Source organism: Canis aureus, chromosome 34 (genome assembly GCF_053574225.1).
Source record: "Canis aureus isolate CA01 chromosome 34, VMU_Caureus_v.1.0, whole genome shotgun sequence".
Lineage (NCBI taxonomy): Eukaryota > Metazoa > Chordata > Mammalia > Carnivora > Canidae > Canis > Canis aureus.
In genome coordinates this window covers 29,140,758-29,167,200 of record NC_135644.1, presented here as the reverse complement: position 1 = coordinate 29,167,200, position 26,443 = coordinate 29,140,758, and the positions used below count along the sequence as shown (strand labels likewise).

General features: G+C 34.5%; 1 long non-coding RNA gene across 1 annotated transcript in view; it reads left to right on the top strand.

Moving 5' to 3' along the window:
* Positions 1-26,443, top strand: part of LOC144304457 (uncharacterized) — a 138,112-nt gene that overhangs the window by 12,890 nt on the left and 98,779 nt on the right. The window contains exon 2 of the long non-coding RNA XR_013371366.1: positions 18,234-18,294. This is a non-coding gene — a long non-coding RNA (uncharacterized LOC144304457). The remainder of the gene's footprint in view (positions 1-18,233; positions 18,295-26,443) is intronic.

The window sequence follows — 26,443 nt, the reverse complement described above, 5'->3', positions numbered from 1 at the left end:
TTACTGCCTAAGTTTTCTTCTACGAGTTTTATGGTCTCTTATATTATATTCAAGTCTTTAGTCCATTTTGAGTTTATTTTTTTATATAAGAAAGTGGTGTAAGAAAGTCATCCAGTATCATTCTTTTGCATGTAACTGTCCAGATTTCCCAGCACCATTTATTGAACAGACTTCCATTTTCCCATTGCATTTTTTTGTTTCTTTTGTCATAGATTAACTGAGCACAGAAATGTGGATTTATTTCTAGGCTCTCTACTCTGTTCTGTTGATCAATGTGTGTATTTTTGTGCCACTACAATGTTAGTTTGGCTACTAGAGCTTTATAGTATAGTTTGAAATCAGGAGTGTGGTACCCACAGCTTTATTTTTCTTTCTCAAGATTGCCTTGGCTACTTGAGGGCTTTTGTGGTTCTATACAAATTTTAGGATTACTGTTCTAGCTCTGTGAAAAATGGCATTAGTATTTTGATAGGTATTGCATAAATTCTGTTGATTGCTTTGGGTAGTATGGACATTTTTAACAATATTATTTTTTCCAATCTATGAACACAATATATCTTTCCAATTAGTTGTATCATCTTCAATTTCTTTCATCATCATTTTGTAGTTTTCAGAGTACAGGTTCTTTACCTCCTTGGTTAAATTTAGTTCTAGGTATTTTACTCTTTTTGATGAAATTATAAATGGGACTGCTTTCTTAACTTCTCTTTTTAATAGCTCATTGTTAGTGTATAGAAATGTAACAAAAATTTGTATATTAATTTATATATCCTGCAATTTTACCAAATTAATTTATTAGTTCTAACAGGTTTTTTTTTTCTTTCTTTCTTTGATAGTCTTTAGGGTTATCATATCATCTGCAAATAGTGACAGCTTTCTTTTTCTTTTTCACTTTGGATGCCTTTTATTTATCTTTCTTGTCTCCTTTTTAACCTTAGAACTTTGATCAACTCGTAAATCCAGGTGTAGGACATGAGATTATTTTATTATCATTTCCTTTTCTCTGATGACTAGCTAGTACTTCAAGCATAATTTATTACAAAGTTTACTTTCTCTCATAGATTACATATGACACTTTTATCATGTACTGAACATCCATTCATATTAAGCCCCGTTTCTACATTTTAGTTGGATTACATTGACCCAATCAATATATTTATGCCAAAATGTTGTACCATTTTAATTATTGTGTTCTTGTACTATGTTTGCAACTATCAGAAAAAGTTTTAAGTCCCTCTCATTGCATTTTTTTGTTTAATGGAATTGTGTTGGTTATCCTTCCTTGGTTTTGTTTTTGGTTGCATTTCAAAAAAGAGGAACCATTTGTTGTTTTTAAAATGTAAAAAATTGCTTAACTTTACTGTTAATTATAAAAAAATGAAAAAAAATGAGATATTATTTTACTCTTACAAAATAAAACGGCATTATCAAGCAATATAAAATAATCAAAATTCTTATAAATCTCTGGTAGAACAACCACTCTGGAAATATTTATTAACTGCTAAAGTTAAACATATACATGTCCTATAACTAAGCATTTCACTTGTACATATATGTAGTGGTGAATTATAGAAGAATGTTAATAACATCTTTGTTTGTAACAGAGATAACAAAATATATATTAACCAAAATTTCTCAACAGTGAAGGACTAAATACTTGAACATATATACAATAGAATATTAATTTTATATGTAAAAATATGTTTAATTTATAATATATTTATGTATTATATAGTTTGAAACAAGGAAAAAGCAAATAATATATTAGTTAAACGTGCGTGCATGGGTGTAAGTGCAAATCTATAAAGCAAATTGAAGGAATGAATAACCTAAAATTCAGACTAGCGGTTACCTCTGGGAAGAAGGATGAGTGGTGTGACCAGTTAATGCTCACAGAAGGATTCAACTTTCTTTGTAGTGCTCTAATTTGGAAGCCAAATCATAGTGTTTTTATTTGGTTTCATCTTATTATATAATATGTACATACAAATAAACTATACTTTTGCAAAATGATATAATTCAAACAAGAAAGTTAAGAACATAAATACAAACAGAATAAGAACCCTTAAAGTTTTACATCATTCAATTAATTTTGACATTTTTATTTTATATAAAATTATAGCTATAAATATGGTGATTTTGCATCTTGAAAATGTTAAAAAGCCACTTGAAAATACATATTTGTCCCTTTGTTGAAAATAAAATGCCTGCCAGATTAAATAAGTTTGAATGTTTTCAGCTATATTGGTATTAAACATTTCCCTTTCGTACCAATATGTAAAGTTCTAAATCTGCTTTCATGAACATGCCATTTGAGCTAATTACTTTATAGTAAATGCAGCTCTTAAATAATTGCTAAACCTTGGGAAATGCTTTCAATAATTGACTTGGTTTTCATAAGCAAAACTTGTGTTATTAAATATAAATTAAATGCACATTTGAGACACTTAACTTAAAGTGTTAACATATCAGCATTTTAATAGTATAATGGAAATAACTTGTAGAACTAATACCCAAAATAATTCAAACATTGCATTCAGAATTTTTATGTTTTCTTTGATCTGAAAAATTTGCATAAACTTTCCGTGTGTAGTGTATCATCTGTAATGAATATGTTTTCTTACTTATTGACATAGCCTAACTTGAAAATATTATATTTCTTATGGTACAATTTCCAATTCAGCCACCTAGAGAAAATTAGATAAAAAGACTTATTTTATGGTTATATAAGTATAAATCAACAAGGAAATAACAAAGTGTTCCATAGATTAATATGTCTAAAAGTGAAATTATTCATAATTAGAATTATTGTCTGTGCATATATGTGAATTTTTAGCATTTGTATATCATTTGTCTGCTTCCAAAAGAATTTCAAAGAGAGATGGTGGACAGATAAATGATAGAAAGAGAGACAGATAGATATAATCTCTTAAGCATGATATTGTGCCCTTGATCAATCTTTGTTACTGCTAATGATGAAAAACTTTGTGCTGTTTCTCATACAGAAAATAGATTATACTCTTTAAAGCATTATCAATTAAAAATATTTTTTACTGAAAAAATGAGGAAAGAGTGGTTATATTACATATCACACATCTGCACTCATAAGCATTTGTTTTGAATGTTTCTTCCACTGGGATCCCTCTTCCTTAAGAAACTGCCTCATTTTTATCTCCAATAGGAGACACTCTTCTCAAAAATCAATCCAAAAGTTACAATTACATGTTACATAATGAGAAATTCCCCTTCCAAAGCATTTCCTTAAAATGCTCAGTCAACACAAGAATTTATGGTAGATATTCTAAGGCTTAAGAAAAAAGACTTTTCCCTAAATAATGACATTTGTGTGCATGTATACAAAAACACACGTATAAACACACATATATTTATATGAATACATGGAAGTAAACATACTACATAGAAAAATAAAGATGTCCTACAGGTTTCTTACTGTCAGAGAGGAAAGATAATAATAAGATTTTGGTGTTATTGAAGGGAAAGTTAAGATGGTGCCTGCCTCATCCCTCAAACATAGCTAGATAAATACCAGATCATTCTGAACATTGAAGAAATTGATCTGAGGACTGAGAAAATAGGCTGCAAAACTAAAAGGAAACAAAAAGCCATATCATGTAAAGTAGAAGATATGGAAATGTGATTTGAGGGAGAAAAGAAATACAGTTACAATTGAGAGGAGGGAGTCCTGATTCCAGAAAGAAAAGAGAAGAGAGAGAGCACAGTGCAGAGAGGATCACACAAGGAAAACGCTTCCCCAAAATCACTAACTGGCAAAATGAAAAGGGCTGATTATTGTGAGTCTTAACCACTGGAGCTCAAAGTCTGCAGTTTCAGAAATCTGCATGGAGGCCAGTGTGGAGCCTGGTGGGTGCAGCAGTGCTTTTTATGGAAAAGGAGGACAGAGGCCCAGAGCAGACAGCATGGTCTGAGGATCCCCTGGGGTTCAATGGGAGAGACATTTCCCTTTGTTGGGAGTGCATCTGAGGAAGATGACATTTCCTCACAGGGAAGAAAAGAGCCAATGGGCACCATTGCACTGCCATGTTCCTTAGTATAGGGGCAGACATCTGCTGGAGGCAGCTAACATGCACACCGGCTTTTTGCTGTGCTTCCCTCTAACCTCCAAGTTCCTGCACGTTTCTGCAACTGCCCTCCTGAGACAAATTAGCACTAGACCCAGCATGGGAGACTGCCACCAGACCACCAGTGCAGGTCTTCACCATGCCATGTGTCTAAAGTTTAGAGTTTTGAAACTCAACCTTTGCGCCTTGGATAAAACACAGGTGCACTGTGCTGCCGGGTGGACAGGACTGGGACACAGACAGGGTCAAGGCAGAAATCTGAGGGATGCATGGGATACATGAGGGGAGATTGTTTGCTCTCTTGGGAAGGATTCCTGGACAGTGGCAAGCAGGAACTCCCCTCTCCAGGGACAAGGGAGAGGGCTGGTGCCATTTTTCTCCCCTGTCCAGGAGCATGAACTGACTTTAGTGAGAAGCACAGTGCCCCTGGTGGTGGTGACCTAAACTACTTACACCAAACCCTGCCCCTCTGTGCCCCTCTGGCTCTCTGTGCTTTCTTAGGGCATGCATGTCTGAGAACCAGGGCAGTAGGTCTCTCCCATAGAAGACCAGCATAAACTGCCCACATGCACCAACTCTACTGTCCATAGAGCTCTGCAAAGCTTTAGCTCTAGGATCAGGTATCTTTTAACAAGCAGTCCAGAGCACACCTAGTTAAAACTGGTCACACATGGGAAAAGGTCCAAACACTACCTACTGCAGCCAAGGAGAATCTCTGAAGGGGGCTGACCTGGGGGAAAGAGCAGCCAAAACACAGCAGCAGAGTGCACAAGAAATACTTCTTGAAGCACCAGGCCATGGACAGTGTATGATCTCTTCTTAATAAAGCCATTTTTCTCAGGAGCAGGAAACATAACAGACTTTTCCAACACAGAGAGACCTAGACAAAAATGCCAAGATGGAGAATTCACCCCAAAAGAAAGAACAAGAAAAGATCACAGCCAAGGATCTAGTCAAAACAGATATAAGTAATATGCCTGATCCAGAATTAAAAGTAACAATCATAAGGATACTAGCTGGGCTTGAGAAAAACATAGAAGACACCAGGGAGTCCCTTACCACAGGTACAAAAGATCTAAAAACCAGTCAGACCAAAATAAAAACTGCTTTACCTGAGATTTGAAACTGAATTGATGTAAAGACCATAAGGATGCAAGAAGCAGAGGAATGAATAAGTGATACAGAAAATAAAAGCATGAAAAATAATGAAGCTAAAAAGAAGAAAGAATGAAAAATATTGGATCATGAATGTAGAATGTAGACTTAAGGAACTCAGTGACTCAATAAAACATAATAACATTTGTATCATAAGAATCCTAAAAGAAGAAGAAAGGGGAAAAGGAGCAGGAGGTTTATCTAAGCAAAGTATAACTGAAAACTTCCCTATTTGGAGGAGGAAACAGATATCAAAAATACTGGGGGCACAGAGAAGTCAAAACCAACAAAAGCAGGCCAACACCAAGATATATCATAATAAAATTTGCAAAATACAGAGATAAAGAAAAAATCCTGAAAGCAGCAAGGGAAAGAAACCTCTAACTTACAAGAGAAGACAAATAAGATTAGCAGCAGACCTATCCATAGAAACTTGGCAGGTCAGAGAAAAGCAGCATGATATATCCAACATGCTGACTGGGAAAAATATGCAGCCAAGAATACTTTATCTGGCAAGCTGTCATTCAGAACAGAAGGAGAGATAAAGGGTTTCCCAGACAAATAAAAATGAAAGGTGTTCGTGACCACTAAACCAGCCCTGCAAGAAATATTAAAGGAGACACTTAGAGTGGCCAAGAAAGACTAAAAGCAACAAAGGCTTGAAAAAAAAGAGAAAATCTCCAGAAACAATGACTTTACAAGTAATGCAATGGCACAAAATTCATATATACCATAATCACTCTGAATGCAAATGGACTAAATGCTCCAATCAAAAGACACAGGGTATCAGAATGAATAAAAAAAATGAGACTCATTGATATGCTGCCTACAAGAGACTCATTTTAGACCTAAGGCTCCTGCAGATTGAAAATGAGGGGATGGAGAACTATTTATCCTCCTAATGAAGATCAAAAGAAAGTCAGACTAGCCATACTTCTATCAGAAAAACTAGATTTTAAACCAATAACTCTAACGAAAGATGAAAAAGAGCACTATATAATGCTCAAACAAAAAAAAATCTATCCAACAAGAAGATCTAACTATTGAAAATATTTATGCCCCCAACTAGGGAGCACCCAAATATATGTCAATTAATAACAAACATAATGAAACTCATTGATAATAATACCATAATAGTAGGGGACTTTAACACTCCACCTACATCAATGGACAGTTCATCCAAGCAGAAAATCAAAAAGCAAACAATGGCTTTGAATGATACACTGGATTAGATGGACTTAACAGATATATTCGGAACATTCCATCCTAAAGCAGCAGACAACACACGTTTTTTGAGTGCACATGGGACATTCTCTAGGATAGATCACATACTGGGTCACACATCAGACCTCAACAAATATAAAAAGATTGAGAGCATACTGTGCATATTTTTAGACCACAACACTATGAAACTTAAAGTCTAGCACAAGAAAAATTTGGAATGATCACAAAATATGTTAAAGAACATCTTGCTAAAGAATGAATAAATCAATCAGGAAAGAAGAAATTTAAAAATACATGGAAGCAAATGAAAATGAAAACACAATGGTCCAAGACCTTTGGGGTGCAGCAACAGCAGTACTAAGAGGGAGGTACATAGCAATACAGACTTACCTCAAGAAGCAAGAAAAATCTCAAATAAACCAATCAATGAAACTAGGCGATGGTTCTTTGAAAGAATTAATAAAATTGATAAATCCTTATCCAGACTTATCAAAAAGAAAAGAGAAAGGATCCAAATAAATAAAATCACTAATGAGAGAAGGGAGCTCACAACCAACACTGCAGAAACACAAACAATTATAAGAGAATATTATGAAACATTAGATGCCAACAAATACCAATCTGGAAGAAATGGATAAATTCATAGAAACATATAAACTACTAACACTGAAACAGGAAGAAAGAGAAAATTTGAACAGACTCTTAAACAGCACAGAAATTGAAACAGTAACCAAAAATTTCCCAACAAACAAGTCCAGAGTCAGATGGCTTTGCAGAGAGAATTGTACCAGACATATAAATAGCACTGAATACCTATTCTCAAACTGTTAAAAAATATTAATGGAAGGAAAACTTCCGAACTCATTCTATGAGGCCAGCATTACCTCAATTCCTAAACAGACAACAACTCCACTAAAAAGAATTACTTTGATGAACATCTCTGCAAAAATTCTCAACAAGATACTGCTAATCAGATCCAACAATACATTAAAAGAATTATTCACCACAAACAAGTGGAATTTATTCCTGGGCTTCAGGGGTAATTCAACATCTGCAAATCAATCTATGTGATACAGGATATTAACAACAACAACAAAAAGGATAAGGCCTATATGATTTTCTCAATAGATGCAAATAAAAAGGCATTTGACAAAACACAGACTCTGTTCTTGATAAAAACTCTCAACAAAATAGGGGTAGAGAGACCATACCTTCATATCATAAAGGCCATATGTGAAAGACTCACAGCTAATACCATCCTCACTGGGGAAAAAACTGAGAGCTTTTCTGCTAAAAAGTCAGGAACACGACAGGGATGTCCTCTCTCACCACTGTTATTTAACATAGTACTTGAAGTCCTAGCTTCAGCAATTGGACAACAAAAAGAAATAAAAGCATCCAAATCAGCAGGGAAGAAGTCAAACTTTCACTATTCCCAGATGACATGATATTCTATGTAGAAAACCCAAAAGAGGCCACCGAAAAATTGCTAGAACTGATATATGAATTTAGCAAACTTGCAAACTACAAAAATCAACATACAGAAATCTGTTGCATTTCTATACACCAATAGTGAAGCAGCAGAAAGAGAAATTAGAGAATCGATCCTACTTACCAATGCACCAAAACCAATGAGATACCTAGGAATAAATCTAACCAAAGATATAAAAGATCTGTACTCTGAAAACTATAGAACACTTATGAGTAATTAATTAAAACTATAAACATTTATAAGATGATAAAAGAAATAGAAAACAATTCTATGCTTATGGACTGGAAGAATAAATATTATTAAAATGTCTATACTGCCCAAATCAATTGACATATTTAATGCAATCCCCATCAAAATACCACAAAGATTTTACATAGGGCTGGAACAAATAGTCCTAAATTGTATATGGAACCACAAAAGACCCTGAATAGCCAAAATCACTTTGAAAAAGAAAAACATAACTAGAGGCATCACAATCCCAGACTTCAAGCTATATTACAAAGCTTTAGTAATCAAGACAGCATGGTACTGACACAAAAACAGACACATAGATCAATGGAACAGAATAGAAAACCCAGAAAAGGACTCACATCGATGGGATCAACTAATCTTCAACAAAGCAGGAGAGAATACCCAGTGAGAAAAAACAAATCTCTTCAACAAATGGTGTTAGAAAAACTGGACACCAACATGCAGAAGAATGGAATTGGACCACTTTGTTACACCATACACAAAAATAAGCTCAAAATGAATGAAAGACTTAAATATGACACGGGAAACCATCAGAATCCTAGAAGAGAACACACGCAGAAACCTCTTTAATATCAGTCATAGCAAATTTTACTAGACATGTCTCTGAAAGCAAAGGAAACAAAAGCAAAAATGAACTATTGGGACTTTATCAAGATAAAAAGCTTCTGCACAGTGAAGGAAACAATCAACAAAACTACAAAGCAAACTTTGGAATGAGAAAAGATATTCGCAAATTATACATCTGGTAAAGGGTTAGTATCCAAACTCTATAAAGAACACATCAAACTCTATACCCCAAAAACAAACAATTCAGTTAAGAAATGGTCAGGCAGGGACACCTGGGTGGCTCACTAGTTGAGCGTCTGCCTTCAGCTCAGGGTGTGATCCTGGAGTTCTGGGATCGAGTCCCACATTGGGCTCCCTGCAGGGAGCCTGCTTCTCTCTCTGCCTGTGCCTCTGCCTCTCTGTGTCTCTCATGAATAAATAAATACAATCTTAAAAAAAAAAAAAGAAATGGGCAGACATTTCTTCAGTTAAGACATGAATAAACATTTTTCCAAAGAAGACACCCAGATGGCTAGCAAACACATGAAAAGATGCTCAACCTCACTCATCATCAGGGAAATACAAATCAAAACAACAATGAGATATCACCTCACATCTACCAGAATGGTTAAAATTAACAACTCAGGAAAGAACAGATATTGGCAAGGATGCGGAGAATGGAGAATCCTCTTATGCTATTGGCAGGAATGTAAACTGGTGCAGCCACTCTGGAAAACAGTATGGAGGTTCCTCAAAAAGTTAAAAATAGGACCACCCTATGACCCAGCAATTGCCTACTAGGCATTTGCCCAAAGGATACAAAAATACTGATTCAAAGGAGCACGTGCACCGCATGTTTATAGCAACATTATCAACAATAGCCAAATTATGGAAAAGCCCAGATGTCCATTGATTGATGAATGGATAAAGAAGCTGTAGTATATACATACATCATATATATATATACACATATATATTATATACACCCACACAAACACACACACACACACAATTGACTACCACTTATCCATCAAAAAGATTGAAATTTTGCCATTTGCAACAAAATGAAGAGAGCTAGAGTGTATTATGCTAAGTGAAATAAGTCAGAGGAAGACAAATACTCTATGACTTCACTCATATGTGGAATTCAAGGGAAAAAAACAGGTTAACATAGGGGAAAGGAAAAAAGAGAGAAAGGGAGGCAAAATATAGGAACGACTCTTAACTATGGAGAACAAATGGAGGGTTGCTGGAGGGAAGGTGGGTTGAAGGATGGATTGGGTGGGTGATGGATACTGGGGAGGGCATTTACGATGGACACTGGGTGTTGTGCGTAGGTGATGAGTTACTAAATCTACTCCTGAAGCTAATGTTACACTGTATGTTAACTAACTAGAATTCAAATAAAATCTTGAAATGTTAAAAAAAAAGATTTTGGTATTATTTAAGGAACTGGAGTTAGAAGTCAAGCCACGTGTACTCATAACACTAGTTAATCCATTTTTGTTACCTATAACTTGTACTATCTTACCCATAGGAAATATCAACCTCATAGCTATATTGGGTCAATTCCAATACGTTGGACTTGGCAATATATGTAAATGTGGAATAAATATGAGAAAGACAAAAATAAGCCTCCAGCTGTGATTGTTTTTCCACGGTAAGTGTGACAAAAAGGAATGTAAATGATGTTTGACCTGCATACATGGTTAAATATACCCAGATTGAACCAAGTCTCTTCCAGGTCTGTAACTCGGCTAACTTAAAGAGATGGTTTCTTATTTTAACTCTACCACTCTATGGCATTTTTTATATTGCTCCCCACCATGCTCAATTATTTCTCCTTTTTCCTATACCAAGTCTAATAGCATCATTTCTCCCCCAGGAGCCACAATCCATCTCTCTTGTCTCATCAAAATTTCTCTCTCCTGTTTCCGTAAGGCTAAAGCTTTGACTTTTTAAAATTTTAAAAAAGATCCTCAATTTAGAATTGTAGAGTAGATGGGTTCCTCACTTTCCTTAATGACAGGATATCAGTTCTTCCTAGATGATTACATCCAGGACACTGTAAATATATTGAGTGTATATTGATGAAATGTCACATCTGTTAATGTGCAATAGCCCATGTATACTATGTATACATAGTATACACCAATGTATACTAATACATTAATTCAAAGGATTATTACTTACATATTCAAATATAATTTTAAATCTACATTGAAATCTTTCAAATTTCTTTCTTCTCTGATGTCTGTGTGTTTAACTCAAAATAGCTGTTTCATAGATTCCCTGTTCTAGGAAACAGCAACTATTCTAAGAAAATTTGTGCATATTTCAGAGATTATCTTACAAATATATGTTCATGATTTTTCCATAAAAAATATAGCTGTGAGCACACCGGATGAGAAAAATAGCTCAAAGAAAGAGGTTTGCCACAGATTCCAAACTATACCTTAAAGGGAATTGAGTGCCTCAAGATTATCAGAGTTTCCACTTGGTGTGGGAGATAGAAAGGCAAGTGAGTAGAACAGGCTTTAGTCATCTGTTCTACGTCTTTACCCAGAAATTATTTCTGTATCTAAATTTGGGCTCTAAACATAAAATTTCATTTGAGAGATTTTCCCAGTATCTCCCATTTGAAAACACTGAGTTAGTAGGCAAAACAAAGCCCTGCAAGCCTTGCAGTGACAGTGTCTTGACCTCCCTTTATGGTCCAAGCTCCATGGGTGGTGTCTAGCAGCACTTTTGGCCGTAGGCATCAGGCATCTCTGGACTGCCCGCTCAGCAGTGGGTCTCTGCTCCTCATCACTTAATTGGGTGCAGACTCCCCCCCGCCCCCCCGTGCCAAGATACTGTTTTGCTTTCATTGTTTTTAATTGCTGTTCTTCTGTTTTTATGTAACACCCTCCCCCAACAGAGTTGGGCCCTACAACATATTCTCGCCTTATAACTCTATTCTTTGGCCATAATCTAATGCACTGTGAGAAAACACCTAACTCAAATAGGGTCAACGAAAAGCTCTTTTGGATTAGAACTAAATCTCAAAATGAGATTACATGACCCTGGTTGTGGGAAATGTGGGAATACACTTACTAGGAAACACTGCCTTATTTATGCATGCGTCCAGATCAGGATTGAAACCTACAGTCATGTGAGTTCAGCTTGGAACAGCTCCAGGTTTCAGTATTGACATTCATAATCAGTTTAGATTTCTAGAGTTATTATGACCTTATTCCAGCAGATGGCAGTAAAATATTTTATTTTTAAAAAGCACCGTATTCTAATTAGCACAAGTTGTACAGGGTCCATCCCTACTGCCAAGCACAGTATGGGCCGATTTTTTTTTAAGTTGGTAATTGTTCATTAAATTAATGGCTTCACTGTGTGTCAATTAAAAAAAAAAAGCCTAGAATATGGCCATAGATGAAATAAAGTGAATTGCTTCTGGATTTAATATTAAGATGAGTGTGGTGGCCTCAATTTTTCAAATCCTTGTTTCTGTCCATTTTCCACTGCCTGTGAAAGTCTGAAATCATTCTACATCCATACCTTGGCAAAATATTCTGAGAAGTGAGAAGCTGGCACATGTTGGCATGGATACCTAACATCCACACCGTTTCCCTTTGACAAGTTATTAACAGAAATGTTTCACTGAATCTGATGGGCTTTGCTTTACTGAGGAAGCATTTCCTGCCAAAATATTTCTTTTCTGTAACGGGGCCAACCGAAATGGTCGACTGGGGCTCTTGCTTCAATCTTTCTTACCTTCTCTATTCAATTAGATGGAAATTTCGTAGACTGCACTTTTAAAAAGTTGCTGAACATTTACTAAGTGCTTATCTTGTTGTTTTCCTTCCCTCTACCTGCTGCCACTGTCCTAACCCAGCTCTAACTGAATCATCTCTCTCAAAGGATTGGACACTGGCCTCTCTCTAGTAATTCTATTTTCCGTCCATTTAGTCTGCAAATAAATTCATTTTTCTAATATATGGTCTTGTGACTGTTTGATTTGCTCCATGGGGGAGCATGGGAGAAGTTCTGGGGAAAATCTCTATACCTACTTTGTTTTAAGTGTCCGTGTGGTCGGGGGTCTCCTTCCTACATGTTCTTTTTTTACCCTCTGTGTGTGTGCATATGTATCTGTGTATGTCTGTCTGTGTGTGTCCTTGTCTGTCTGTGTGTATGAGTTCACAAAGATTCAAGCACAGCATTGCCACTGTCTCTATTTTCCCAGAATCCTCTCAATTATATATTATAATTCTTTTATATCTATTGACATTTTATACTGGTCTATGGACATTTCTTTATCAATATCTATTCTTCATTCTCAGCATATGCAATCAGAATATATGGAAATATGTGTACAACATAGTAATGCTAGTTATAATTGATAGAAATTTATAATCACTAGCTTTTTAGGTGGATTTTTTTTACTTTTCCCTTTATCAGCTGAGCTTTTATTTAATACATAGAAGAGATACAGCTTTTGACATATGGAAAAAGAAATTGGTGCTAATTAGAATAAAAAATTAGAGACCCATCCAACAAAAACCTTGAAAATTGGTCACCCCTTATATGGTTCAGAAAATGAAAGATTTCCCTGTATCCACTCAATCACACCCAAAAAAAGAAAAAAATAGGAATAAAAAACTCAGAGTAGAATAAAAAGCTTTACAATAAAAACATGATACTATTACAAAGCAAGAAAAAATTAATGTGCTTTAATTCAATTATTAAAGCTTAGGGATTCCTTTGAACATGATACTTTGCACTTTCTTTTTTGAAGGACACATATTTAATGACAAAGATTATGTTTAATTTTTTTATAGATCAAACCAGGGTTTGATATTGCTGTAAATAATGATCAAATGATCTTCATAGTATTTGTGCTTTATTCATTTTTAATTAGTATAATCAAACTATAAACACAGATTATTGAAGCTTTGCCTACGCTATAACCTTGAAGCCTAAAGTAATTGTGTATTTGGAAACAGTCAAGAGGTGGGAGTGAGTCAAACAGGTGTGAAATGCAGATGGGCCAGTTCCTTGGCTAACGTGGCGGAAATTATAGATAGAAGTTGGTAGTTCAGAAATGCATGATTAAGGGTCTTATCATGTAGAAAAAAATAACAAATAGGGAAAATAAATATCTGCATGAGCAAAAGGGAGAAAGTAGTATAAACAAGTATAAATATGCTTAATTCTTTAATCTTTATAATGTGCCACAATATCGTCTGCCTTAGATATAGCAAAAGTAGAATTAAAACATACTATTTAGAATTTGAAGGAAATCTACAGAACTGAAAGCAGAAATGATATAAAATGTTAACCTTAGAGAATGGAACAAGGAATGCAGGAGCTTTAATTTTTTTTATTGTTTTGAATTCTGTATTGGTATGATTTTTTTTTTACCTATGATGTTATTTTTATAGCAGAAACAAATATTTATTGGTGGTTATCAATTCTGAGCTCTAAGACATTATAGGATTTTTTTTATTCTGAAGTATTTCACTTAACATGTCCTCTTCCTTTCTGACCTAATTCAAGGTATTTTTTACTTAGGTTTTGTCAGCTATTTAAGGCAGGTTATTGTAAATTTAAAAACCTGTACACTTTTATATGTTATCTTGCCAAAATAAGTCGCTTCATTAATTACATCTTGTAGAAAATTGAGTAGTATCAAAGCCTAATAAACATATCTAAAAGGCAAAAAATATCATAGATAACACTGATGAATCAGAAGAATACTTAAAATAAAATGTTACTTGATGATTCGATGAAAATAGTAACAATTGAACAGATTAGAGAAAATTTTATGAATAAATGTATTACTTTGTAAATTCCATTTGTTATTCAGGAAGCTATTCAAAATTATAAAAAATATTTTGTATTTTTACATTTCTGTAACAATCACTTATCTTGCAAATTGTTTACCATGTTCAAAATTTTATCACCAATTGGTATTTACTCTTCAGAGTTTTGCAACTTAAAGTTCAAATTAGGTACAATAATTATTCACGAGCCTTTAATAATATAAATAAATGTTTCCAAAAATAAATTAATGGAAGAATAGGCAAATATCCCATGGAGAAGAATTCCAACTCATTTATAGAGATATGCTAACCTTAAGAAGCACAGTGTACCTCCCTATTCATTAAGGGTAGGCTGTACATCGGAATTCCCTATCAAAGACGACAGTGTAGAAAGAAGGGGTGTGAGGGCGCCTGGGTGGTGCAATCAGTTACATGGTTGACTCTTGATTTCTGCTCAGGTCATGATCTCAAGGTTCTGGGATCCAGTCCCGAGTCAGACTCTGCAGTCAGTGTGGAGTCGGCTTCATGATTTTCATTCTCCCTTTGCCCCTCCACCTGCTCTCTTTATAAATAAATAAATAAATAAATAAATAAATAAATAAATAAATGTTGGTTTTTTAAAAGGTTTTATTTATTTACTCACAAGAGACACAGAGGCCGAGACACAGGCAGAGAGAGAAGCAGGCTCCATGCGGGGAGCCTGAATGTGGGACTTGATCCTGGAACTCCAGGATCATGCCCTGGACCAAGGGCAGGCGCTCAACCACTGAGCAACCCAGGCGTCTAAAGGTGTTTTTTGTTTTTGTTGTTTTTTTGTTTTGTTTTGTTTTGTTTTGTTTTAAGAAAGTAGATGAAGAACAACTTTAGAGTGAAGAAACCTGACAAACATTTCCTCAGCGGGTGATCACGTCAACAACAGTGATCAACCAAGTTGATGGTATGCACTCTTGATGTGATGAAAATAGTACTCTAACTCTGCTATGACTCAGAAGAATACATAACCCCTTCTGATAAGAGAGGCACATCAGGCAAATCCTAGTTGGGAGACATTTTACAAAAGACCTCACCAGTATTCCTGAAAACTGTCAAGATCATCAGAAACAAGAGGAGTACGTGAAATTAGCATAGCCAGGATGAACCTAAGAAGACATGATAAGTCAACAAGATCCTGGAACAGAAAAGGATGTTAAGTGAAAAGTCTGGAAAAAATGGGCTTAGGTTAATAAGAAGGTGTTAGTATTAGTTCATTAATTGTGACAAGAGTAGCGTATTAATGCAGTAAGGGAAACTGGGTGTGGAATATGTGGGGACTCTACTTGACAATTTTTATGTAAATCTAAATTGTTGTAGAATAAAAAGTTTGTATTTTTTTAAAGCCATTCAAAAAATCAAATGGAGAGTGACATAACTTTATGTAGCCATTATATTTTTCAAAAAGTTTTCCTTTCAAAAGAAATGACCTTCTCTCCACTCAAAAGACTGCATTGCAATTTTAAATAGTGAAATCGGTTCACTAATCACATCTCTGAAATTCACGAAGCTTCCCCCCAGTAAGCAAAGTACAGGCATACAAATAGGCCATACACTAACCAGTTGGACCATTTCATGGTGATCCAATCAGTTTAGCCATCTTGAAATCAATGGCTGCTCGTGACACAACTGATTGAGCAGCAATGGTCGGTGTTGATGGTGAAAGTGTCAGCAGTGATTGAATTGGCAGTGTTGCAGGTTAGCTTAGCTGCCCTTGTGGAAAGTTTATCTCTGGTAGTAAATCTACAGAGGCTTTCTTATTGACAATTAGATTTGAAGCAGTACAACTAACATTGTCATTCCTATTAGCTACTTTAAATTATCCATTCCTTTACAACCTTACGGATGTTGTTTGTTAAACGCTACATGTTCTCCTGGAAAAAAAAAAAAAGCTTTCTGTTTAGATTGAATGGTCATTTTGATTACAGCACTGGTGTTTACCTGTTTAAAGCAATTATAGAAAACATACATCCTGTTGCAGATAGCGTAGGTTTTCCAGTCAGGGAACCAGTGTGACCTTCAAGAAGGAAAAAAAAGAAAAAAAGAAATTAAAAAAAAAGAAGAAAAATACATTTGATATGAGACTCCAAGGATTTTTAAGGTAGTGACAATTTTAAAATAATGTCAAAAACTGTCATCTTCCTATGTTTACCTATCACTAAAATGTAGCCAATATCTGATCCTGATCCAACGTGAAATTTTGCAAGCTTTCCTGCCTCACATCTGCACATCTTAAACAGTTTACACATGAATTAGAAATGTAGTGAAAGTACTTTTTTCCTTCCATTTTTCAGTCATGCTGATTCCACCCTATTATAAAACCAAATCCTAGGAGGAATAAGTAATGCAGCAAAAATTTAAAAACATTTGCATTTCCCTATAATTTAAAATGCCGAAATCCTGAATTTTGCCACAGCCTTAAACAACTAAGTCTGGGAACAGGCATACACAAAATAGCATAGTAGTTCATATTATCTAATTGGGGTATACTGAAAAATATTAAATAGGTTTTATTTGCCAACATTTCTTTTCTGTTATCACGAAATGGAGCTCTAAGTCCTGTGAGAATGGAAGTCACACCTTCAAGTAATTTCTTCAGTCTCTACTAGATGGAGCCAAAGTATAAAAAATATGTTCATGTTAGGCTACACATTCTAAGAATTCCTAAGCTAAATCAGTTTTATTTGTATAGTAAAGCAATGGAAAATTATAAGAAACTGAATGTTTATTTTTAAGGCTATTCACGAGGATCCTTTGAATTTGAGTTATGGTTCATTCACATACTTATTTCTAAAAATTCTGTATATATAAACATTAGTAGATTTTTTTCCTGGAATCTTTTATTGGCTAAATTATTGACATTTTCCCACTGCAACATATTGAAAAATCATTAGTACTATATGGCTATTATTTGACAGTTTAATTTTAATATTTAAAATGTATTATTTTCATTTTTTGTAAAAAAAAAGAGAAGAGGGAAGACAAAATGATCAATGAAAAAATGATGAGGTATGTTATAAAATTAAAGTAGTTTGCTATAGTGTAAAGAGTTAAATATAAGGAAAAACTGTTAACATAGTTTTAACTATTCCCTTACATGTTCATCTTTTTAAAAAATGTTTCCTTTATCATGTTATCAAGTTGTCCATGTTCAAATTGTCATGATTAGCTAACAATGTAGTCTCCTTTTGCATTTCAGACAACTATTTTTGATCAAGGAAGGGAATCCAAAATACAAAATACGAAAGTATTAACCAAGTGTTTTCTGTTGTAATTTTGCAATTTTGGTATAGTCTTATTTCAACATCGTGGAAAGTCAGAAAATTTTAATATACCAATAAAACTGAAACATAAAAAACAAAACAATACAAAAAAAAAAAAACAAGAAAAAAAAAAAAAACACTTCCTTTCCTTGAGAGTTTTCTTTTTTTCACTTTTGTCCAAAGATTCAAGTTTGTCAATCACAAAAAAAAAAAAAAAGAATGAATGAAAAAAAAACTTTCAATTTAAATGACAGAAACTAATCTATGATTCCAGAAACTATATGGTATGGAAATCATTTGCAACTTAATAACACTCTTTGTTTATTAATTTTATTTTTATTTTACATAAATGAAGTACTCAAGATGTGTGGCAGATGTTGGAATCTCAACATGAAGACGGTAAACTACTTGTTTGAGTAAGTAGTTCTCATTTAAAAAATGTATTTTTTCAGTTATTTTAGCAAATCGTTTTTCTGTGGTTATATATTACCAATCTTTCCAGATAATGTAAATAACAGCTGGTTGAATAATGAAAATTTTGTTCAATAAACACATTTCTTTGCCATCCTTAAAACCAAATATATTAGATGCATAATTCATTTCTCTGCTGATTCTACTGAATCAATTGGGTAGTTTGGTAATGTATAAGCACACCTTTTATAAACAAAGCAAGGCCATCACTTCATTCGCATATTATCAATTCAGATAAATAACAGTTGAGGTCGAAACTCAAACATGTTTTGTGACACTGTGTTGAAAAACTCTAGGTATTTTATTGATTTTTCTACATTTTAATTGTTTAAGTCAAGGTTGTGTTGTTATAACCATAGAAAAATTTAAGTGAATTAGACTGAATGAATGAAAGAAATTTAAGATTTATAAGGGTTAACAAGTCTAGCAGAATAATATCACTAAATGATATTTTGAATCAATAACTTCCAAGAAAATTAAAATTCTTCACATATATCATTTTATATGTAAATGTATGGCTTTAAAGCTTTATTATAGCTCAAGACAAAAACATAATAAAGTCAGTAAATTCATAAGGTCAAATAATTTACTAGTGAAATTATATGTTTTTTTCCTGGAATTATTCATGAATAACCAGTATATATAGAAAAAAGAAAAAAGAGAGAGGGGAGGGGGAGCAGAAGGAAGTAGCAGAAGGAAGGCAAAGAAAAAAAGGAAAGTGGAAAAGTTGGGGACAGTACTTAAAATATAAAAGAAGTCTTGATTTAACTAGTGATTCAAATGTATTAATTTATAAAATATTACAACACATTTATAAAAAATCTTATAAAAACATTATAAGATCTTATAACTCTTTTCAAAGAAAATGAAATATAATTGGTATGCCAAGAGCACTGTTTTTTCCACATTGCATATCTCTTTTTATCATAATTGGTCTTTGTCTTGTAACTGGAATTGAGTACAGTAATTTTCCACGTTCTGCTCTCGTTAGCGTTGTCAGGTAGGGATTATATGTACCTTTTGTGTGACTGTGCGTGTGTTGCTTTGTTTGTGTTGTTAAAATTTCTCATATAACCTAGTGTGAACTTACATAATACATAATTTTGACTTGCTATTACCTATTCTTTTACTAATAATCAGAATACACACCTGCTAGAAATAAGTAGGCAAATAATCATACTCAAAATTAACTCCTTTTGTAATATTTAAACAGAAAAAAATTAGTACTTACTTTTAATATAGTATAATTATTTTGGTAAAAGAAATCAATAATCTATGGTAAAGCCTCCCGTACACAGTAGCCCCCCACTTATCTGCAGATTTACATTCCACGGTTTCAGGTGCCCCAGGTCAGCCACGGTCCAGAAAGACTATGTCACAGCGCCTATGTCATTCACTTCACTTCATCTCATCATGTAGGTATTTTATCATCTCACATCATCACAAGAAGGATGAGTACAGTACAAAAAGATATTTTGAAAGAGATAGAGACCACATTCACATGACCTTTATTTCAGTATATTGTTCTCTTCTATTTTTTTAAAGTTTTTTTTTTTTTATTTGAGAGAGAATGAGAGAGAGAGACAGAGCGAGAGAGAGAGAGCACGAGCGGGGTGAGGGGCAGAGGGAGAGGGAGAAGCAGACTCTTCCAGTCGCTGGGGGCTCCACACAGGGCTGGACCCCGGGGACTCTGGGATCATGACCTGAGCCGAAGGCAGACGGTTAGTTAACCAAATGAGCCACCAGGTGCACCTATATTGTTCTATTTTATTATTATTGTTGCTGATCTCTTACTGTGCCTAATTAATAAATTTAACTTTATCATAGGTATGTATGCATAGGAAAAATATTGTACAGTTAGGCTATGGTACTATTTGCAGGTTTAGCATCCACTGGAGGGCTTGGAAGTATCCCCGGGGTACAAGGGGAGGACTACTGCATACAAAATGTTCTTTGGGTTTTTTTAAAGAAAATATATATTCACTTCTCAATTTATTTATTGGAAAGGAAGAGGAGTCAGTATCAGTTTAACTACTGTTATCGAAATATGAGTATTTTAATTTTTCTACATACAAACTAAAAATATATGTAGGTTTCCATGGCAGCAGGCAACACCTTTTTTCCATTCTAAAAATCTTATGTATTAGACAGTTGACAAATTTTGGAATATCATCTGGAATTTAAGCTTTGGAATTTAAGATTTCTTTGTCCATAAAAAAGAATACAATATATTTAGTGATTATTGAGGGTGGAGAGAAAACGGGGACATGTACCCATTTCTCTGTACCATAACTTTCTGCCATTTTTGTAAGTCATACGTCTACACAAAACGCTGTAGGATATAGTTGATATCAAAATGTAAATGGAGCAATATTTTAAATGTTATACATTTTTATTCCGCATTGAGCTATCTGCATTTTTCCCTTCTTCTACCCTCTGTCTGTATAAGATATGCTAAACATATTCTGGATAATCTGTCAAAAGACACATTTGTTAAATATCAAATGAAGGAGAGTTCAAAGTCATTGAGTGCACCCACAAAGGCCAGTCAGTGGAGGAAGTTCACCTCTTCTCTTTTTTCCTCATTCTTTTAACAGTTTTATTTGTCAGCTACTTAAAAGTCCCAGACGTTTGTAATTGAAAAAGACATTGGAGATGATTTTGTCCAATTTGCACATTTTCTAGAGGAAGTTAAGGCTCCAGAAGCAATCTCTTGAGTTCAAACCTATATAATTAGCTAGTAGCAAAGATAATCTTCGAATCCAGTCCCGCAGATTGCAATCTTTATTCTCAAATTATTTTGCTCAAATTTCAAGCAGCTAATTACGATTAAAATACATATTACTATAAATTCATATTCTTCCCAATAAAATGACAAGATGCCTTCAGGTTTTTGTAGGACTACATGATAAGTGACCATTGCTGTGGGGCAACATGGATCATAATCTTGAAGAACCCTGAACTCCAATTTTTAGAAGACCTAGCTTTATGCTGGAAGCAAAATGCTGAGAAGAGCAAAAGAAAAGTATGTCATGAGTTTGGTTAGCCATAGTTTTATGAAGACTATTTTTGAAAACCAAAGGTCGAATAAAAAGTATACTTCCAGTACAAATGAGTGTAAAGATGCACTGAATGGGCAAATATCAGAGATTCTATAAACTCAGGTCACAGGCTGATGGAGACTCTCAGGATGTTTTACTATTGAACACGAACTTTCCACATCAAAAGGAAGTTGTATTAAAAAAAAGCAAACGTAAAGACTGCTAACTCTGGGAAACGAACTAGGGGTGGTAGAAGGGGAGGAGGGCGGGGGGTGGGAGTGAATGGGTGACGGGCACTGGGTGTTATTCTGTATGTTAGTAAATTGAACACCAATAAAAAATAAATTAAAAAAAAGAAGAAGTTAAAAAAAAAAGCAAAAAAAAAGAGGAGTCTGTTTTCTTCTGTATGTTACTTTGTACAGATAATTTATCTAACTCGAAAAAAGGAGTGCTCTACTATTTCACAGAGTATTAAATTAAAGTGCTGTGTAACAGCCACCCACTTGCCTCCCAGCCTCACCCGGTAGGCACCTGGAAGGGCTGGCTTGGAATCCCAGCACTAGATGGCACTGTCACACTTGGATGCTGAGTAAGGGACGCAGGCCCACAGGAGCCGGTTAAATTAGTAGACAATTATCCCTGCTCCACTCCTCCTTTGATGACACTGGTTACTTATAGCCCGCAGGATAAGTCCTATAGGATGCCCCGCTCACTCAGGGCTGTTTTTTCACAAGCTCTCTCTTCCAGCTTTCACCTCAATCTGTCACACAGATTTGACACCGCATCGTTCCAACAGTGCTCAGAAATGACATGTATATAATGTGGAATATTGTGCACATTTACAGCCAGGGCTCTTTCTCTTAAACATTGCTTGCTGTGTCTCGGCATCGCTGTCATGCCCAGCTGGGTGTTCTTCACTTACCCCTTCTAAGTAAGTGCTTAAACCAAAACATTATTATTATTATTATTAATTATTATTACTATTAATTTTAAAGCAAAGCCGAAGGGCAACATAACTGATTTCTGTCATTCTCTGTTAGCATTTTCAAGTTTCCACTGAGCCTCCTGTAAGCTAATGAAGGCCACGCGACATGGAGGGCAATGCTAACACATGATATTTTTATGATTCAGTGCCATTAACGCTGCACATTATAAATCAAGTTAAGTGGCATTTCTATTGAAAGAGGTTCTTCTTTACTTCTTTCTTTATTTTCTTAAGATCAACAAGACCAGTTCAATAAACCTAGCAACCCGTTTTCTTCCCTCGAATAGACCTTAGCTTTGTTTTCTCATGTTATCATAATCTAGCACTTTTCCTGTTTTAAAGGAAAACCCACTGCGGAGGCAAAATCATTCCATTATGCGTGTTATCAAAAAGTAATACCATACTATTTTTAAATGAATGCAAATCCAAAATGCATTGTGAATTGTCCCCAGCCCACACCTAGGTGATACCACCCAAAGGTTCTGGCTGTGGTCACCGTGCATCTCATTTACATGTCTCAGAAGCAGGTAGAATGCATTGTGGGTGGTAGTTTCTATTTGCCAGCAGCGATGCTGGGAGCACCTACCACGTCACAGAATACCTTTGTTTTAGGAAGGCAGTAGGGCACAGTTTGGGGGGTTATTGTAATAGGCTGTAGTATATATCTTCAGGCTGGGATTGCCACTTGGCTCCTGTTCGGAGGCTCCCCCAACTCAGTACTTTCCTAGGAATCTAGGAAATTACCTCTTCATATCCCTCCAACAAAAATCTTCTGAAATGTATTTTTCGATTCCTATTAAGAGAACATAGAAAACGCGGAGCTGGGTGTGCCACACTATAAGCCGCTCAATTAATTCTTTACTATAAAGCTATCAATTAACAAAGTACTCACAAACATTAAATCCACTATAAAATATAAACTAAGATTGCACATGAAAATTCGATTTGGCTATGAATATGTACCAAGGATAGAAGTTTTACAGGAATTTTTAATATGATGCAAATGTTTGTTAGACTGCTGTCACAGCAGGCAAGGGTGAACTGGGAAAAAAAAATGCCTGGCTGGCTGGGGTCTTTAATCGTCAGTTACCTGAAAGAAAAAGTAAGTCCTATGCTACAATTCTCAACAATTATGTCCTGGAAATTTATAGCGATTTGTTACGTAAATTTACAGGATTTTACATAACCTTCTTGATGAACAGCCTAGGATCAAAATTCTTAAGCTCAAATTTGAATATGTCTTTTTACCTTTTAAAATAAAGTGTTATGGATTTATCCAGAAATCTGTTCATATGTTACACAGGCTTACTAAGATGTTAGAAGCAAAACATTTTTATTCAGGCCAACCTTTAAAATTTTTCTTTTTAGGTTTCATTCACCTCAAATTCCTTTTAATGCATCTGAGAAGCACAAAGCAAAAGCTTCTGATTCAGAATTTGTCTGCATTCAAGTTTGTATTTCCTGAGACAGCACATTAGCTGCTGAGATTATGAATGAAACAGGGAACTTTTTCAATATTATTTATCTGTATGGTTCCTTAACTTTAGTGTTGCCTGATGAATTTTGAAGTTGAAAATGAAACCTAGTTGTCATTCTACCAGTGTTCTGATGAACTCTTTCATTTCAATTGCACATGCAGCAAATCAAGGATTTTTAGTATATTATGTCAAAGTCAAAATGCCACTTCTTAATATAATTTATGATAAATATACATTTTGTTTATAGGAAAAAACAAGGTTTATTCATTATAGAAAAAAATGACTTGATCTACTGATCTACATTAAAACGCTGGTCTGCTGAAGGATATTTGAATTGCTCTGCCCCGAATACCCTAAAGAACTGATCTGGGTATGATTTAAGCTGCAGCAGGCTATGCACCCTACACAGTACTCCTCACATGAGCATCTCCTGCAATGGGTCCCCAGGGCAGTCTCTCTCTCTCTCCCTCTCTCTCTCTCTCTCTCCTCCTCTTCCTCCTTTTTCTCTCTATTTCTATCATTCTTTCTCTGGCTGTCTCTCTCTTTCATTTACTTACATACACTAGCATTAGCTCTTTATTTCCTGAACATCAACTTTAAATTTATCTCCACAGCTTAAAAGCGATATACTTTGCATCAAACCTTGTAAATAGAACTGTTTATATCAGCACCCTAAGGGAAAATACAGTGCCCTCACATAACACAGAAATTTATATGCAAAAGTTTACATACACGATAATTTTCAGTATTTATGTCAGTCAAATTTGGCTAAACTGATTTTGTCCAGCACACTGACATTTTTTGATCTTTAAAATATGTTTCTCAATGAGACGCCAAAATAGACTACCCAAAGCACCACTTGAATTATCTATTAACTCCATATTCACTTCTCATAGAGCTTTTATAAATTCTTGACTATAAATAATTCTGTTAGACTCAAATTAATAAACGTCATTTTGTTTGTAGTCTACATGCTTACAACTCTGTCTTAAGACTGCCTTGAAGTAAAATCATGTGCAGAAGAAAGTGGATGGTTTTAGGAACTTAGTTTCATTAGCATGATTGTAAATTTTTAAAAAGTACTGTCATAAATTACAGAGATTTGTGTACAAGTACTCTTCAATTTTATCTGTATAAATTACCTGACGTTTTTCCATCAAAAAAAAAAAACTGGGTTAAGATGAAAATAGTCTTTAATTATTAGGCTTATAAATGCATTTCACTAAAAACCCTACAATGCATTAATAGTGTTATTGATTTTATAAAATGAGTTCATTTTGGGTTAACACAAGGCTCTCTCAAGGGGTAGATGATGAGAAATAAGTGGTTTCTTTGTAGGCATGAATGTCAGAGGGCAGGATGGCATCGTGAAAGGATATTGGGACTGAAATTTGGTAACCAAGCTTCTATCTCTGTCATTCTTTTTAGCTATGTCACCTTTATCAAACTTTTAACATCACAGATCCCTATTTTCCTCATCTGTGAAATGATCTACCAGAACTTGTGTAGACTTTCCTATTGGGCAAGAGAAAAACAGGTCTCTTGATCACTGTCAAGTATTACAAATTCAAGGCATTATTGCCCTGCACATCTCTCTGGTGGGATAAATACTGCTCATGAATATGGGAAGTCAAGTTTTGTCTGCTTTCAAAATTTGGCAGTGTTTAATAGTCAGGTATACAATCTGGCAGTTCACAAGGAGTGCTTTCTTTTTTACACCAAAAATAATTTGACATTTTGGTAAAAAATGAAAAGCATTCTGAATCTGAATATCAAATTGACAGTAATTAGAGACTTTACTCTCAAGGTACCTCATGCAGGTCCTTACAGAAATATTTGCTAATATCATTACAGTTCTGTATTAAAATATATTTATGGAGAAACTTCAATCCTAATATATAACATATAACACAGATAACTATTACACACACACACACACACACACTTACAAAGTGATCCTATCTCACTGAAATGGAGAAAACTGAAAATGACTGCTCTGGGATCAGATACTTAGTTTTCATTTTATTTCATTTTAAATATCAGATTTGAAATTAATCCAAGGACCACCATGGAACAGAAAAATGTGTGTGTCAACATCATCTTTGAAAACTAAACTTTGCCAGGCACAAGCCCTATTTTAGTCCTCAATCCAATTTGATGCAGATAACGAGATTAATGCACAAGCTTCATTTTAATATTGTCTTTATTTTTAAAAAGCCCATTGACAGTGTCAAAGATTTTGATTAGATAATTTGATCACATTTCTCAAGCCAGATACAAATTAAAGTTGGAGCTAAAACAGAAAATCTTACTGTTTACTATTCAGAACAATCTTCCTATTTCAGGAAATGGCAGGGCTCCAAAGCCACATGTGTACAAATGAAAATTCATAACATGTTATTCAAACTCCTGTTGTATTTGTGCAATTTACTAATTAGATATGGTAAGTATCAGCACTGAAATATCATGGTAATAGCATTAAAAAGGTAAAGAAAATCTACTCTTCTCAGTTCACTTCTCTTTATGAATGATACAAAAGCCTGTTTTGTGGCACAAATGCTCTGTATATCAAATATAAAATAAAACAGTA